This window comes from Emydura macquarii, unplaced genomic scaffold (assembly GCF_026122565.2).
Source record: "Emydura macquarii macquarii isolate MOO-44397 ecotype Brisbane River unplaced genomic scaffold, CSIRO-AGI_Emac_v2 contig_3108, whole genome shotgun sequence".
In the NCBI taxonomy this organism is placed as follows: domain Eukaryota; kingdom Metazoa; phylum Chordata; order Testudines; family Chelidae; genus Emydura; species Emydura macquarii.
Window position 1 is genome coordinate 3,764,102 of NW_027133245.1, and position 15,846 is coordinate 3,779,947.

A 15,846-nucleotide genomic window follows, 5' to 3' on the forward strand; every position below is an offset into this window, starting at 1 on the left:
TATGGTCCATACACAGCTGCTATTGGCCAGAAATGGTACATTAGATGGGGAGCTTACTCAGAGTTCTTACAGAGAATTCTTTCACAGACATCTGGTTGTCTTACCCACATGCTAAGGGTCTAACTGATCAACATATTTGGGGTCAGGAAGGATTTTTCCCCCAGATCAGATTGGCAGAGGTTTTGTGGTGGTTTAGCTATCCTCTGCAGTGTGGGGCATGGGTCACTTGCTGGTTTGAAAGAGAGTAAATGGTGGATTCTCTGTAACTTGAAGTCTTTAAATCAAGATTTGAGGACTTCAGTAACTCAGCCAGTGATTATGGGTCTATTACAAGGCAGGTGGGTGAAGTTCTATGGCCTGAAATGCGGACAAGGTCAGCCCAGATGATCATGAGGTTCCTTCTGGCCATAAAGTCTATGGGTCTATGATAAAGAGATTTTCATTTAGTTTCAAAATGAATTAGAAGTTAAGTAAAGATCTTTTTTTACAAACAAAGGATGATGTGCTCATTTTATGTTGGGGTGAGGAAAGCTACACAAAAGAGTTGGGTGCACAGAAGTTTAGAGAAAATCTTTGAAAACCGCATATAAATTACTATAGTTTGGAGAAGTAAAGTTGAAAAGAAACAAAAAAATTAGCATTAAAAATATACAGGAATAGTGCAAAAAGATGATAAAGAATTGGTAGGGTGATGGCAAGAAAAAACAACTGATTAGATACAATGGATGTATTATAACTAAGAACTGTTTTCCACAGACTTGAATGAGTAATATGGGAAAACTGCTCACCACTGCATTTTAAATTGTTGTCTTTTAAACGAAGAGAAGTCTTTCAATGAGCCCAATATTAAAAGGCCCTGGTATCTGGAAAACATAAGGAGAAAAATCTATGAAAAACAAGATAAGGAAATTATCAAATATATGAACAATGCAAAGGAAGAATAAGCAGTACAATAATGCATTAATGAAAAGTATGGATAATACAAAGGAAAAGCATTAACATATTTTAAAGTTGATTGTACTGTTGCTTTTGATAAAAGCTGCTCTTGATAGCAGTCTTGTCTTGTGGTGTCTTTATATGAAACTCTAGACTAAAATATGAAGATTTGATTAATACCAGTGACTGCTATATTATAATAAATTTCATATCCACAACCTAATATGTCTGCAGCATTTTAAATATTTCCAATAAATCAGACAAATATTAGACAAAAATCCAGATACTACAAACAATTAAAAGTACCTCTGAGCTAAAAATAAAATGCTAAGCATTCATACTAAATATAAACTGAAAGTGAATGTAGCTATCATGCCTTATAATTCACAATGAGAAAGTTTTGGTGTAAACCACAATACTTTAAAACTTATTTTCAATTGTATATAATCTCTGAAATGTATATCTTTCAGGCTGAAATTTTCCATGGTTCATCGCTGCCCAAAGGCAATTATTTTTAAGGATTTTTTAACCCCAAAAATTTACTCAAAGCAGGTTCTGTTGTTTTTTCAATTGAGGAATGTGTTTTTTAAAAAAAACCACTTTCTCTGTATAAAAACAATTGAGCAGCTTCTTTTGACCAGCTTAGTGACAAAATGGTTGTGACTAAAAAATTGAAATTTGGTCTGGCTGAGGAGCATTCTGGTGAAAATTATTTGAAAGCTGCACCCTAATACATTTTGTATAAAGTTCTCTTGCTAACCATGTCAAGCATACAGCTAAGAAAAGCCATGCTGTGTACGTATGTGTGTGGCTGTGTGCAAAAACTTTAGTGTGCAAAATCCTTTCACTCCCTACCCCCTGCACCTTATAAGACAGCCCCTTTCCTCTCTCTGCAGAAGAGAATCCTTCCCCTGCAAATTTTAGAAGTTGGACAATTTTGATTTTATATCTCAACATAGTGTTTTGAAGAAAAAGAGCTGAAAATGAGAAAAGTGTTTTCATGAAATTTCACAATACATTTTTACCACTACACACAATTTCATATCTTCCCCAAACTTCATTTTCTGCAAATTCAAATAAATTTCTATTTTTCACATAAAAACAAGAAGTTTAGTTTTCAAATTTTGGATTTTCAAGCCCCTCACACGTCCATTTTTTTTTCAGAGAAACTCAATTTCAAGTTGATAATGTGTGAATAAGAATCAGTGCTGTTATAATCTAGGATGTTTTTTTCCCAAACCCAGCTCACATGTATATGGAGTAATGTGAAATGTTGGCTCTTCCAATGGGCACCTCCTAACAATCTGTTTCACAGAAAAAAAGGGCTAGATGGTTCAGTTATGCTCAATATAATAGGAGTGGTGGAGGTAGGAAGCTTTAAGTCACCTTTCCATTCCTCCAGTCCAGGGTTGACAAAGGACAAAATGGCCTCCCTTGTAACTTGTAGCAGCATTATGCCAGCCATAGAGACCATTCTGGCAGCCAAGTATTGGCCAGAGTTCTGTGCACTCTAGCCTCATTCCTGACATGCCTTGCACATGTCCTTCCCAACCTCTACATGGAAGGGGAAGAATAGGTGGTGTACAGTCAGCTACACTGGCTTTATGTCACCCATGGATTCCCATATGTCACAGCAATAGCTGGCTGTCCCCTAAGGGCAGCTTTCTAGTTGCTTTGTGCTGGTGCAGGACCTGGCCCTTGTATGCAGTGAGAACAAAGTTTTAGTAGTTACATTGCTATAAGTAGCATCCATCTCCTGAAGTCTAGCCATTAATAGTGGAATTCCCAAAGATACATATGGTTGCAAATAGCCTGTTGTGCATCTCAAAAAGAGCTTAGTGTAGTTTTGGTTACTTAAAGAAACATCACACAAGATAGTGGAAAGAACCCATTTGAAGGCAGTTTAGGAAGTCAAAATACCTGTGTAAACTGGCAAACTTCATTACCAGCCTGAGGAATCATCAGCCACACCCAAATCTGTATTTAGCCCTTCCCTCCAGACTCTATATATTACCACAGATTCACGAAAAGTGACCACACACTCTGAAAAAGAAAACAAAACTTCTATCTGGGGCTTTCTACCCAGCCACAACTGCCAGGGCTTCCCACCAGGAATCTCTCTTTTCTAGGTGACAGTTACTCCCCCTTTTCTTGCAGCTTTTTTATAGGGAACATCTCAGCTGTATCTGATTAGAGAATAGGGCTGCTAGTTTTCAGGCCTCTGGGAGAAGACACCTGTTACAATCTGAAATATGTACCTACCACCAAACAGATTCAGGTGTCTGAACATAAATTTCTGTTAAGCTCCCCTGTTTGGGAAAATTCTGTCTGTCTGACCACAAGTGAATGTGTTGATTAATGTCTTTAGTATCTTCTATTTCGATGATAGTACTGCTAGCAGAAGGATGCCAGACTGAAGTACAATAATTTATTGTCACAGTAAATTAATTTTATATATAAAATGTACAAATATTTCTCTTCAATTAATTAGATAAAAAAGAAATGGGCACTTTCCCAGTCTTTGTGAGAAATGATGAAAAAAGGGGATCAGACTTCTTCAGTGAACAGCTGTGTTCTCAGACAATTCCCAAAACCTCTACATAAAGAAGAGGCTATGGGCCTGATTCTCTCCTTGTCAGGGACCACAGGTCTTGAACACTAGTCTACATGGCTCTTAGGAACTAGGTAGTCTGAACCTGCCACCCAGTGACCTGCTAACAGCTGCTAGAAAAACAGCTGAACTCTAACAGAGGACCCGAGTCCTCCGCTCTGATTGGTCCCCATCCTTTATTTAACCCAAGCAAAAGAACAGGAAGTTATCCATGCTACTGGGTTGTCCCTGTTCAGGACTGCCCCCCCCACAATACCTGCTACTTATCTCCTGGTAACCTGACCCTGCCTGCCTCCTGACGCTTGGTTTGACCTCTGGCCTGTCTGCCTCCTAACCCTTGGTTTGACCTTTGGCCTGTCTTGGACTCTGATCTTCTGGTATCTGACTTGGCCTGACTCTGTTTTTACCTCTAGGTAAAACCACCTCTGAGTTATGACACTCCTGAACCAACATGCACTCAGCACAAATCAATGGTCAGGGCTGTCAAGGAGCTGGTCAAGGCCTGGAAAAAATGTCAGACAGTCATGACCACTCTATGATTCCCACATTGCTAAATGGGATGAGCACCACAGCTAGGTTGTGGTTAGATGGGAAGGAGGTCTTAGTATTGAAATGATAGATTGTGAAAGCTTGAGAACCACTATTAGAAGATGGCTTACTGATTTTTTTAACTGAAAAATCACTTATGGAAATTTAAGCAATATATTTTACTATGAAAATCTTACAAGTAAAAGTTGTAAAATATCTTTAATCTACTATTTTGAATATATATGTTATCTGTTAATTCTTTCTAAACCCCTCATCCTTCATGGAGGTCTGGAACACCTGGTAATCTTTCAGTAACCATTTATCACCTAGTGGCAAGATTTAACTTGCTTTCTTTTATAAGATTAACTTTAGAACGTTGAATAGTCCTGGCTCTAAAATTTTACAATAGGTTATTAATTTAAAGTGTTTTTAAGAGTTCTGAGTTGTGGCTGAAAAGCAATTTGGAATTTTTGAGGATAGGGAGTTTCAAATTGTCACTTTTTTCCCTTCAGACCCTCCCACCCAACTGCCTTTTTTATTCCCACCCCCACAGGATGCCTTATTATCTTTTCTAAATTACATATGGTAATTTAGATAATTACAACTATTTTATTCTATTAGTGCCATCCATTGCCTTGAGCTTCTTTCATAAATTTATCCATGAAATTATCAAAGGTGACTTGTGGGAAGTTTTCCCTCTAAAGTCAGATAACGTGTCCTTCAATGTTATTTTCTGTCTTGCAGATTTTGCAGGATCAGAGGAGGCAGCTAAGGGCTTCTGAATGATGCTAATTGAATTTTGATGACTGAACAGGTCAAAAACTGGAAGCGGAGTTCAAGCAACCCCTTCAGTTTTAACTGAAAATGTTGTTTCTTATTGGAAAATGCTGTTTGAAAGAGAACTCTTTTCTAATCAAAACTGAAGAGGTATTTTGATTTCCCTGGTTTTTCTGAGGGGCATTATTTGCATTACAAGAGATAGAGTGTTAAACTTAGAAGTGGGGGTTAGAGAAGGATTGGAAGACCAAAAACTAGACGGATATCATAAAAAAGGATTTAATTAGCTTTGGAGTTTCCAAGCAACTGTTTCAAGACAGACTGGAACAGAGAGAAGGTCTTGAAGAGCCAATCCAATATAGATGGAACTAAGGCTAAAAAAAGATGATTAGTTACTAGGAACTGAAGAATTATTAAAACTCTTCATTTTTATCGTGCATGTTTTAATTCCCCCTCTTCTGACAAAATAAACCACTCCCAGTGAATATTAAGGTTTTCCTTGGCACTTTAGTTATTGATGCAGGAGTAGAGGTACAGCACAGGAGAAAACAGATAAAAAGAACTAGAGGGAGGAGGCAATTGGCTACCAGTATAAATGCCTTAGCTAAAACCTATATGGATATACTTTTAAATCATTTAAAAGTGTGGGAGTGGGAGTAGGCTTTGAGGAACACTTGAGAAGCTTGATAACAATAAGGGTAAGGTTTATTCCTCACACTCTTTCACAGAGCTCACATTCTTCCATTTCTTCTCCTCCCTCTCCTACACAGAGCACCCTGGGAATTGTAGTTCCTGGATCCAATGCTACAGGAACCACCAAGGAACAACCTTATAAATGCAAACTGGGAAAGCTATCAGAACCTAGTTAGATACAACACATCCTTCCCCTTTAGAATAACCATTATTAATCTTTAAACAGTCACTTCCAAACCATCACTTGCATCTGTACCAAAGTCTTCCAATCTTTTGGGCATTCTCCTATGTCTCACCTTTCTCCTAATACCTGGAGAGGCAGGAACAAGATAAGGCAGTGGAGCAATTCCTACTACTATAAATTTCCCATCATCAATAATGGTGTCAGTGATGTTCTCTGCTCCAAAGTGGAAATCGGCATTCACTTCTTCAGTTGATGAACTGAAGACAATCTTGAAATATTCCATTTCTTTCCATCTATTAATAAAGCATACTCTCCTTAGATTTCTATTAATTGCAAAGGACATAAATATTTTGAATGTCCTTTTTTGACTCTGTATGGCAGCTTCACAAGACAAAATCTGCTATTCGAAACTTAAGGTTTAGCACATTTCTTACGATAAGAACATAAAACTGGCTATACTGGGTCATACCAATAGTCCATCTATCCTGGTATTCTGTCTTCTGACAGTGGGTGGTGACAGATGCTTTGGAGAGAATGAGCAGAACAGGGGAATTATCAAGTGATCTGTTTCCCTCCCAGCTTCTGGCAGTCAGAAGCTATGATCTGCATACTGCCTGTGTTTCTTCTGTTTGTTCTGAACACTTTCACGACTAGCTTCATTGGAAGGTTTGGTTGAAAAAGAAAAATGTGAAAGCCTTTGACAGGTAGTCAATCATGTATTTGCCTTGCATCCTCTTAATAGTTCAAAGAGTGATGCTCCTGTTAAGTGTGGTCTAGCTTTCAAACTGGTAAGTTGCAAACTTTCTTTCATCAATCTGTACATTCTCTTGACTACACCATTGGCTCTCGGATGGTATAAAGAAATCATTTTGTTCTTGATGCAGTACTATTGCTACTGAAGTATTGTTGCATTTTAACAGAGGTCAATTGCAGTACAATTGTTCAACCAGTTCCATTGTAAATCCTTCCTGAGTGAAGACCAATGATATGAATCCACTGTTTCATTGGTAACCTTTCCACTGAATGTAACTTCAATGTAACATTGAATGTAATGCCACTTTGAAGCATTACTAAGGCAAACCTTTGCATAATAGGCTGATCTTCAAATGGTCCCATTATGTCAAGATCCAGTTTCTTCCGCAGACAGTTGAGATAGTCATGTGATGTGAGAGGGATGCTGAAGATTTTCTATGACTTCTCATTATTAGCCCAAGCCATGCAATTCTTAATTATTTCCTCAACCTACTTGTCCAACCTTAGCCAATAGAGTCTTGCTGCAGTTGTCCTTTGGTTAGATTCATCCCCAGATGTCCTTCATATGCCAGATGGATCAATCCTTCTCTCAGAAGTGTAGGCACAACAAGATGGTCAAGTATCGAAATGTGTGTCTTTATGGTTGCAAATGTTCTAGTGTTATCATCTAGAAAGGCCATCTGTTGACCTTATAAGCTTTCGGTCCTGAAGTACCTTGTCTTCTCTCATGGCTGTTCCTCACTCTCAGACCATGATCACTGCTTGAAATGTAGCAGAGATGTGTGCAATTACAAACTCTTGACAATTTTTCTATATTGCACCCTCATGGTAAGGTACGTGCAACTGAGACAGACAATCTGCCATGGTGTTCTTGCCACCTGGAAGATATTGTCTGGAAATCAAAGTCCATTAGTTTGATGGCCAATCTGGCAATTTTTGGACTGCTCACCCAGAACCGCATGTGGTGAATAAAGCTGAAAGAGGTTTGTGATCAGATTTTAAGATAAATCTATCGGGAGTGTGCTATTGCCCAGAAACATGCCAAAGCTGCTTTCTGAATGACAATAGGATTTTTCTGGATCAGTCAGGGCTCTGGAGGCTAATGCAATAGTGACTTCTTGTTCGTTTTTAGCTAAGCAGCACCAAGACCACACTCACAAGCAAATGATTCTCACAAGAGATGCTTCTCAGAATCAAAAGGGCTTAGAGCCAGGCTGGTGGAAATGGCATGTATGGTGTTTTTAAAGCTGTTCTTGCGTACATCATCCCTATCAAACCTCACATCCTTTCTTAGGAATTGACGCTGAGGAACTACTTTCATGGAGAATTGCTGTACAAACTTTGAAAAGTATTCTCCCAATTCCAAGAAGGATAGAAGTTTCTCTTTGATGTCAGGCTCTGGTGCACCACAAATGGCTTTTGTTAGGTGTGGTTTTGGTTCTATGCCATTCCCAGAGATAGTATTTCCTAGATGTGTCACTGAGTTGGTACAGAATTGACATTTCTTCTTGCTGATGGTAAGTCCATGTTGTTGAAGTTTTTTTAGAACCTTGTTTAGGATGGTCAGATTTATGTTGGTCACACACTAGAATGTCATCTTGAAAGTAACACCCTTGTCTCTCCAAAGATCTGATGTATCATTCTTTGGAACATGAATGCTGCAGAGATTAACCAAACAACATCTGTTCAAACTGGAACAAACCTTCTGGAGCGATGAAAGCTGTGTACTTGCAGGATTCTTCCATTAAGAGCTCTGTTGGTAAGCTGAGGATAAATCAAAGATCACAAAAACTCTTGCCTCCTTCAAGTTGAGCAGCATGATACTGACATTGGGTAAAGGATGACAATCTACAATAATGTTGGAATTTCAATCTCTCAAGTCCACTTAGATGCAGATGGCACCATTACAATTCCTTATGAAAATGATAGAAGAAACCTATTCTGATTAAATTAGCCAGTTCAAATAGTATCTGCTATGCATAATTACAAAATTTACTCCTTGATGGCTGTCTCGGTGCTATTGGTATATTTAGCTCTTTATGCTGTATAAGCACCACATTGTTTTTTAACTGGATCTCTGTCTTAAATCTTTTTGCAACACCTCGAATATCAGTGAAAACTTTTGGAAAATCAAGATGGTACCTGGTTTTAACCTAGCCTCAGTTTGTGGGACAGGATCTCTACTATTTGAATCTAATATCATCTGAAAAATCCCTTTTGATTTAATTCTACAATAGAAATTTCCTTTTGGGCTATATAGATTTTTTTCCCTTGGGCATTATAGTCTTTGTACTCGAGGGTAGCTGTAAAATAGCCATCAATAGGGCTAAGAGATCCACCATATCCTCTGGGGTATATGTTTGGTGGATTCAACTTAGGTTGCAAACTAGCAAATAGCAAAGTGTAGAGTTGGTTGGGAATTATAGTAAAAGGCAAACCAGATTATGGTAACATCTTCATTTTATGGCCGTTGACTTGCAGTGTGGAGAGGTACAATGATCTGTCACATTCAGAACACCATCAGAATTCAGCTCTCCAGAATCCTAATCTCTGAACACTCCAGATACAACGATAGCAGACATAAGACTTTAGCAAAAGGTCCTCTTTTTTGCACTTCTTGCATACTGATTTCTTGGCAGGACATCCTTCAACGTGTGCCAAGTGACCAGGGTCACCACATCTGTAACATTGGTAGCAATGTGATGTGTGAAAGGATAAAGGCACTGTGGATTTAGGAGCTTTGCAGGTTGCAGTCTTGTATAAAACTGCATTAACCTCTTTAGACTGGAAGACCTCTGGTGTTGTGGAAAGTGACTTAGCACAGTGGATGGCACTCTTCACTTGTTGGGTGGTTTCTATGGGTTTCTCCAAGATAAGGCCTTTTTATCATGATGTGTCATTCATGAATCTTTGAACTGCTCATCTTCATGACAATTTGATCTCTGATCACTTCATCTGTGAAACTGGCAATTTTACAGGTTACACTCAACTCAAGTAATGCAGCTACATAGTAGTTGATGAGTTTGTGAAGCATGGGATTAGAACTTGAAGCATTTGGCACAAATATTTTGTAGCGAATTAAAGTGATCGCCCAGGGCTCAGAAAGCAGCATCATATCAGAGTCATCTCTTGTAGTAAGTCGGTAACAGAGGAGAGATGCTTGAAGTCTTCATTGCTTTTTATGACCAGGCTATGAAGCTGTAAAGCTTTCTACTTTTCTGGAGTGTAAGTAGAAGTTTCTATAGCAATCATATAGCTGCTGAATTAAGACTTCAATTATTTACATGTGGGTGAAGGATCTCCCCAGACAGGCATGAAGAACAGTGGAGATGAAACTTGCAGCATGATAATAAATGTGGAAGCCAGCTACAGACATCCAGTGAATAAAACAATAATGGTGAAGAACAATCAGATGGTAAGAAATGTTGGCCACAGAAATGGCTGACTGGCCCCGTCAAACTACTTTTGCAGTACTGCTGGGATGCTCAGTACTGCAGAGGAATGTGCCGGCTGGGTAAATGGAGCACTATGAAAAAATAGGCACTACCCTTTAAATTTCTTTTCTCAGCAAGCTACAGTTGTAAATAGAGCAGGCTTTAGGTCTCTGGAGTTTCCCTGGCAGCAGCAACAGCAGGTCACAGCAGCAGGAATCATGACCCCCATGTATAAGTTAGATTTTTGTTTTTCTGTGGTTCTTTTATGCTCATTGCCAGTTTGTTTGTACCTAAACCCCTTTGAGGAAGACTTGGGAAGCTTACTAACAGCAAAGATGATGTTTATTTCCTCACTCTTTCACAGAGCTTACATTCTTCCTTTTCTTCTTCTCCATCTCCTTTCTCACCATCCCCTGAGCATCCTGAGAATTGTAGTTCCTGAACCCAAGACTACAGGAACAACCTAGGGACAAATTTACAAATGCAAAATGGGGTAGTTATCTGAACCTAGCTAGACACAATAGTAGGTTTAATAATTTGCACCCCTTTGTCCATTAGACATAATATGTGTAGGGATGCAGTTCTGCAGTGAAATAAACAATTTTGTGTAGGGTGCAAACCAATACCTAATATGGCTCATATTTGTTTGATGTCCCAACTGTGCACCAATGCAACTTGGTGCAGAACTGAGACATCATCAAAAAGGGCCAATTAGAGTTTGGCTTTGGACCATCAATGTTGCCAACCATTTTCCAGTTTGCAGTGAATTATGTAATGAACTTCCCCACAGGCTGCTGGGCTGCAGGTGAACTTGATTAGAAAGGGAAGCTGGGGAATGAAAATGGAAACCTTTTGAGGTGTTCTTTTGGGAAGTGGGGGTGCCTGCTGCCGCCTCTAGGGGAGGCTGGTGCTGCAATAAGAAAGCTTTTCTTCATAATAATTGTGTGTGCTGTCCTTGCACATCCTAGTTGTAAAGGATGAGCTCACATTCTTATTTGGTTCAATTTCTTCTGTGCCAGGGTGCTAGCAAAGCATTTGGGATCTCTGCCTCCCAGCTCTAACAAGCTGTGTCCCAACTCCTATTCCACACCTAGAGAGAATAATCATATGCGTAAGACATACATTACTAACCGTGAGGGTAATTAACCACTGGTACAATTTACTGGGGGTCCTGCTGGATTCTCCATCACAGGCAATTTTTAAATCAAGATTGGATTGTTTTTAAAGGTATACTTTAATTCAAAAGGAATTATGGGGAAGTTCTATGGCCTGTGTTATACAGGAGGTCAGTCCAGATGATCTCAGTGGTCTCTTCTGGAATCTGTTTAAAGTTTGCTAGCGTATACAAGCTTAAAATTCGCTTTCCACAAGCTTCATGTGAAGCTGAATCATTCAGTTGTTCTTGGAAATCAAACACAAAATGGATGCAAACATGGCTGAGATGCACTAATTTTTTAATTTGAGTGGCAATTTACCAGCTGTAACATGTATTACAATTCTTACATTTTCCCAGTGTAATTGCAATATCTTTGGAGAAAGAGCAAGCTGACACAAGAAAGAAAAGGTCTGAAGAATTTTAATAATTTAGAAGTTCTTTCTATAACTATGTGTTCTATTGGATTAATATTGTGCTGTAATTGGACAATTGAGTTGCATTTGAGTAGGACCAATGGAAGTTGCATCATTTTGATGATGGGGGGGGAATTGTTACTCATTATGCCAATTTAATTAAGTGTAAACAAAGATCCTCCTATGTGTTGAGATTCAAAAACTTTTTCCCAAGTGAAAACAAAACCTTAAAGAGGGCAGATTGGCAAATGACACTATAAAATTTTGAAGTTTGCCCTCAAATTTCAACATGATCTTCAACTCCATCAACATTACGATGAAGCTATTTTCATTAATTTTTGTTTCATCTTAAACTGCCTCATAGCACCTATCTTAAAACAATAGTGATCAAACAGTGACCATTTTTTTTCCCATCCAGAGGTCCAGATTAAATTGTAGTATCCTCTTAGAAGGTGTATGGGATATTCTGTCTGCTTTCTCCAATGAAATTCTGGCTAGTTATTACACATAACGTAAGTCACTGGCTTGCAGATTACTGTTCCATGAGATGTTCTCTATTGTGATAGTACTTGAACTTGATGCATTTATATTGTCTATTAACTATCTTTAATTTTCCAGAAATGGTAACTTGGCGGAAATTTGCAAGCATATAGACTGTCAATTTTTGCAAGGGAAAATTGAGATCTATCAGAGTCTGGGAGAGAAAATATGTACAAGATATTGATATTGCTGAAAGGGTTTGATTAAGACAATGAAGTGATAGGCACGGGATTTGGAAGAGAACTAAAGGATTTAAAGGAAAAATATATGTTCTAATTCAGGATGTGTGTGTACCATTTAAAAATGATAAAATATGTATGATCAATCAGATATAGGGACTACCACAATCCTACTGGGACACAGAATATTCTTATAGTACAAAAAAGAAGCTCCATGACACTATTAGAGAGACACAGAAGAGGATGAAGCCAATCAGAAATGTTCTAAAATCTCATTGGGAAAGTTATACTGACAATAAGTAAAAGATTCTTCTGGAAGTGAATAGAAGCAATAAAAGATTATTTAAATACTCAGACTGGAATACATCACTGAGGAAAGTAACTGGACCAGGAAGAGACAATTATGGGAATTCAAACACAGAAACAAGACAAGAAAAACTAACTTAGTTCTCGTCCTTGGTATTCACCAGGAAAACTACAAGTGAAATAAAAGAATGGAACACAGTTTTCAAAGACTGAAAAACAGGGAACACTAATAGTCACAAGTACTAGGAACTTTTCTTTTGCTATTATCACAGCAGCCTGACAAGGTCTCAGTGTAGATAGGTTACACCTTAAATTGTCCAGGTGTCTAGACACAGCTCATAATCTCACTATTGGGGGCAGTTTATAGTTAAGAGCTAAAGAATTACTGAGGCTAGGTGCTGATCTATCTTAGCTATGGCTCTTAAATCAGAAAGTCTAATGCCCAGTAATAGTATTGTAGAGTTAAGTGTTTCAGTGTAAACAGAGTTGTGAGTTTGGCTGTTATTTCAAAATTAATTTGTTGAAAATTTTATATAGATCACCAAGGGATGATGAATGAGGTTTTCAGAACCAGTCTCAATCATTTTAATGTTGTTACACAAATTATCCAGGAAAGGCTAGTTCTTTGCTCATTCTCTGCTGCCATTTGGGTACTAGATGGATCATTCTTTTAACCCCCTCCACCTCTGTAAAAATACTCAGGCTTTACCTTGTCCCAGTTTATAGTTGGCTCTTAAAGCATATGCTTGGTGTAACTCACATATACTATAACTGCTCAAGCTACACTCAAAAAATCTAAAGCAAAATAGGAAGCTTTTCTAAATTAAGTGACTATATTGAAGAACCTTGCTAGAAAAAATATATATTGACCTGTGTTAACTGTATGAGAAAAAGAGAAATTTTCTGATGTCTCAATGTGAAGATGGATAGGTAGCCTTTTATTGTTTTACTTATCATTTAGATTTATATACATGCTAATAAACAGCATTTACTATTAAGCACGCTTATAACCTATAACATTTTAAATATCACAAATACCCTAACTGTAGCAATACATTTAATTTTAACCTACCACCAATAAGCTAGGCACCTTAAAAACTCAAATCCTCTGCCTCCTTCAGCAAGTCCCCATCATTACACTACTCCCCTGACTCTCTCCATTTTCAAATTCCTTGGTGAAAAAATGGGCTTTGCAGTGTGCCCTGAAGGTCATCAGAAAGTGAGTATTTCAGACCATATGTAGAAAGAATTCTAGAGCCATGGGCCCCTCTAAGAGAACATCCCATCTTTATAACAGGGCTTCATCTTGAATGACTTGATCGTATGGCATGAGGAGATAGATCTTACCAGTAAGAGACTGCCTAAGCCATTAAGACTTTTTAGCTCCAAACCAGTACTGTAAACCTCTCTCAGAAACCTACAAGCAGATTTGCTATCCTGTAGGACAGCTCCTTCCTCTGGATTATTTTAGTGGATGTTTTGTTTTGCAGCTGTAATGCTCAGACATCAGTGTACACCCAACCTTTCCTTTACCCAATATGCAGGTAGCTTTTTCATAAAGCATGTCATTATCCTTAGTGGTAAGTTGGCAGGTTTGTTCTTTATTTTTTCCCCATCACAAATCTTCACTCTTTTTACTTACTCACTGAGCTGTGTGGTCTAGCCACTCATTAAATTTTTTCAGTCCTGTTTCCTTTGCTTCCCTACAGAAATATTAATGTCCAAGAGAAGAACACATGGTCCATTGTGTTTTACAAATACCCTCATCCTTCTCATTTTAACTATGAACTACAAAACAACATTGATCAAACTGCTCATCAAGGAAAGTGAAACTATGCATATTCATACTATGCCTCAGTGGAGACAATAAATGAAACATAACTCATTCATCAGATTTCATGTGATTACATCTCCTACCACATTATGCGTAAAAAGCAGCAATTATGCAGCTATAACTCCTATAACAACTCAGGAGAAAATATAAAAGATCAAATATATTAACTTTAAAGGAAAGTAGAGGTGAAAGAGACAACTTTCTCATTCGTGTACAAAACAGACCAAAATATTGAAAAGGCTGAATGACACAGTAAGATCAGTATGTCCAGGCTGGCTCTGGAACTAAGAAAAATGTACAGAAGCCTACTCTATTTTAAAAAGTTTGGGAGGAGAAGGTATTTGAATTATCATGTGATCAAGCTTAAATAGTACATTTAAGTAAATTAAAAAAGCTATAGATGAAACAATGCATTTTGGTTAGCTTTCCAAATAAAAACTAGATAAGCAATATCTGTTTGTCATGTGCATTTGTGAGTGGTTCATAAACAGCAGTTATATCTATTCTAATGAATGTTTATTGTGCTTTTGTTAGCAAAAACACATTGGTGGTATACTACATCATCAAAGTGATGGGGCTTTGATGATACATTACAGCAATATGTCACCAGGGAGACAGTACTTTGATAATGTGTTACATTAAATGCATCATCCAAAGTACCATCATTCTGAAGATAAAATGTCGTGCCAGCTGGCAGAAAGCATTATGCAGTTAGGTTTACTTTTAGATAAACTTCAGAAATGCATTCTTTCTTTAAGAAAAGAGGATACATGAGTGAGTGTGTTAATCAACAATCTTCTATATAACTGTATTATGAAGGATCTGCTTTTTAATTAGAAATAATGATTCCAGAAGGGTTTAATGCAGTGAGGAAAAAGTAAAGGACAGAGAATCAGATCCCCAGCTGTGGCTGAGCTGTTGCTAAGTTGTGCTGAAGCGGGCAGGAGGAAGGGGGAAGTGCCCACATATCTCACAGAGCTGGGCTTAGTGTATTAAGTGCTAACAGATTAGGTGTTTGCAAGCCTGCTGTTGAGCATCCCCACTGCATTACCATGCTGGCATGTCCATACTGCAGTATGCAGATCCGAGTCAGTACATCAGCCTCTGTGGGCATATACCATTGTATCTCAGGGTTCCAAGCATCCTCACCAGCTGAAACCACTTTAGGGCTTGGTTCATGGTGAGTTGTGGGGGGGGACTTGTCTGTCCATCCTGCCGGAGTTGATCAGAAGGGTTTTGTGTGGTTTTAGCCCACCAACACATCCAGCTGAGCCATTTTGTGCCGCACGCTCCCAGCAGCTGGAGCCATCAACATGGACCCCAACACAGTGGAAGATCTTCTCCATCTCATGCTCTCAGTCCTATCTTAGAACACAAGCAGAGCATCTACAAGATGCTAAGTGGATATTTCTGAAGCAATTTTTGTGCTGCAAAAGGCACCTCTAAGAGGGATACTGATGTGTTAGCTGTGACCCAGCTAGTGCTGCACTTCCCTATTAGCT

At 38.4% G+C, this 15,846-nt stretch overlaps 1 long non-coding RNA gene across 1 annotated transcript in view; it reads right to left on the reverse strand.

Annotated features, from left to right (window-relative positions):
• Window positions 1-731: 731 nt before the first annotated feature.
• The window catches only part of LOC137141628 (uncharacterized), a 219,123-nt gene continuing 204,008 nt past the window's right edge, over window positions 732-15,846 (reverse strand). The window contains exon 3 of the long non-coding RNA XR_010916683.1: window positions 732-863. This is a non-coding gene — a long non-coding RNA (uncharacterized lncRNA). The remainder of the gene's footprint in view (window positions 864-15,846) is intronic.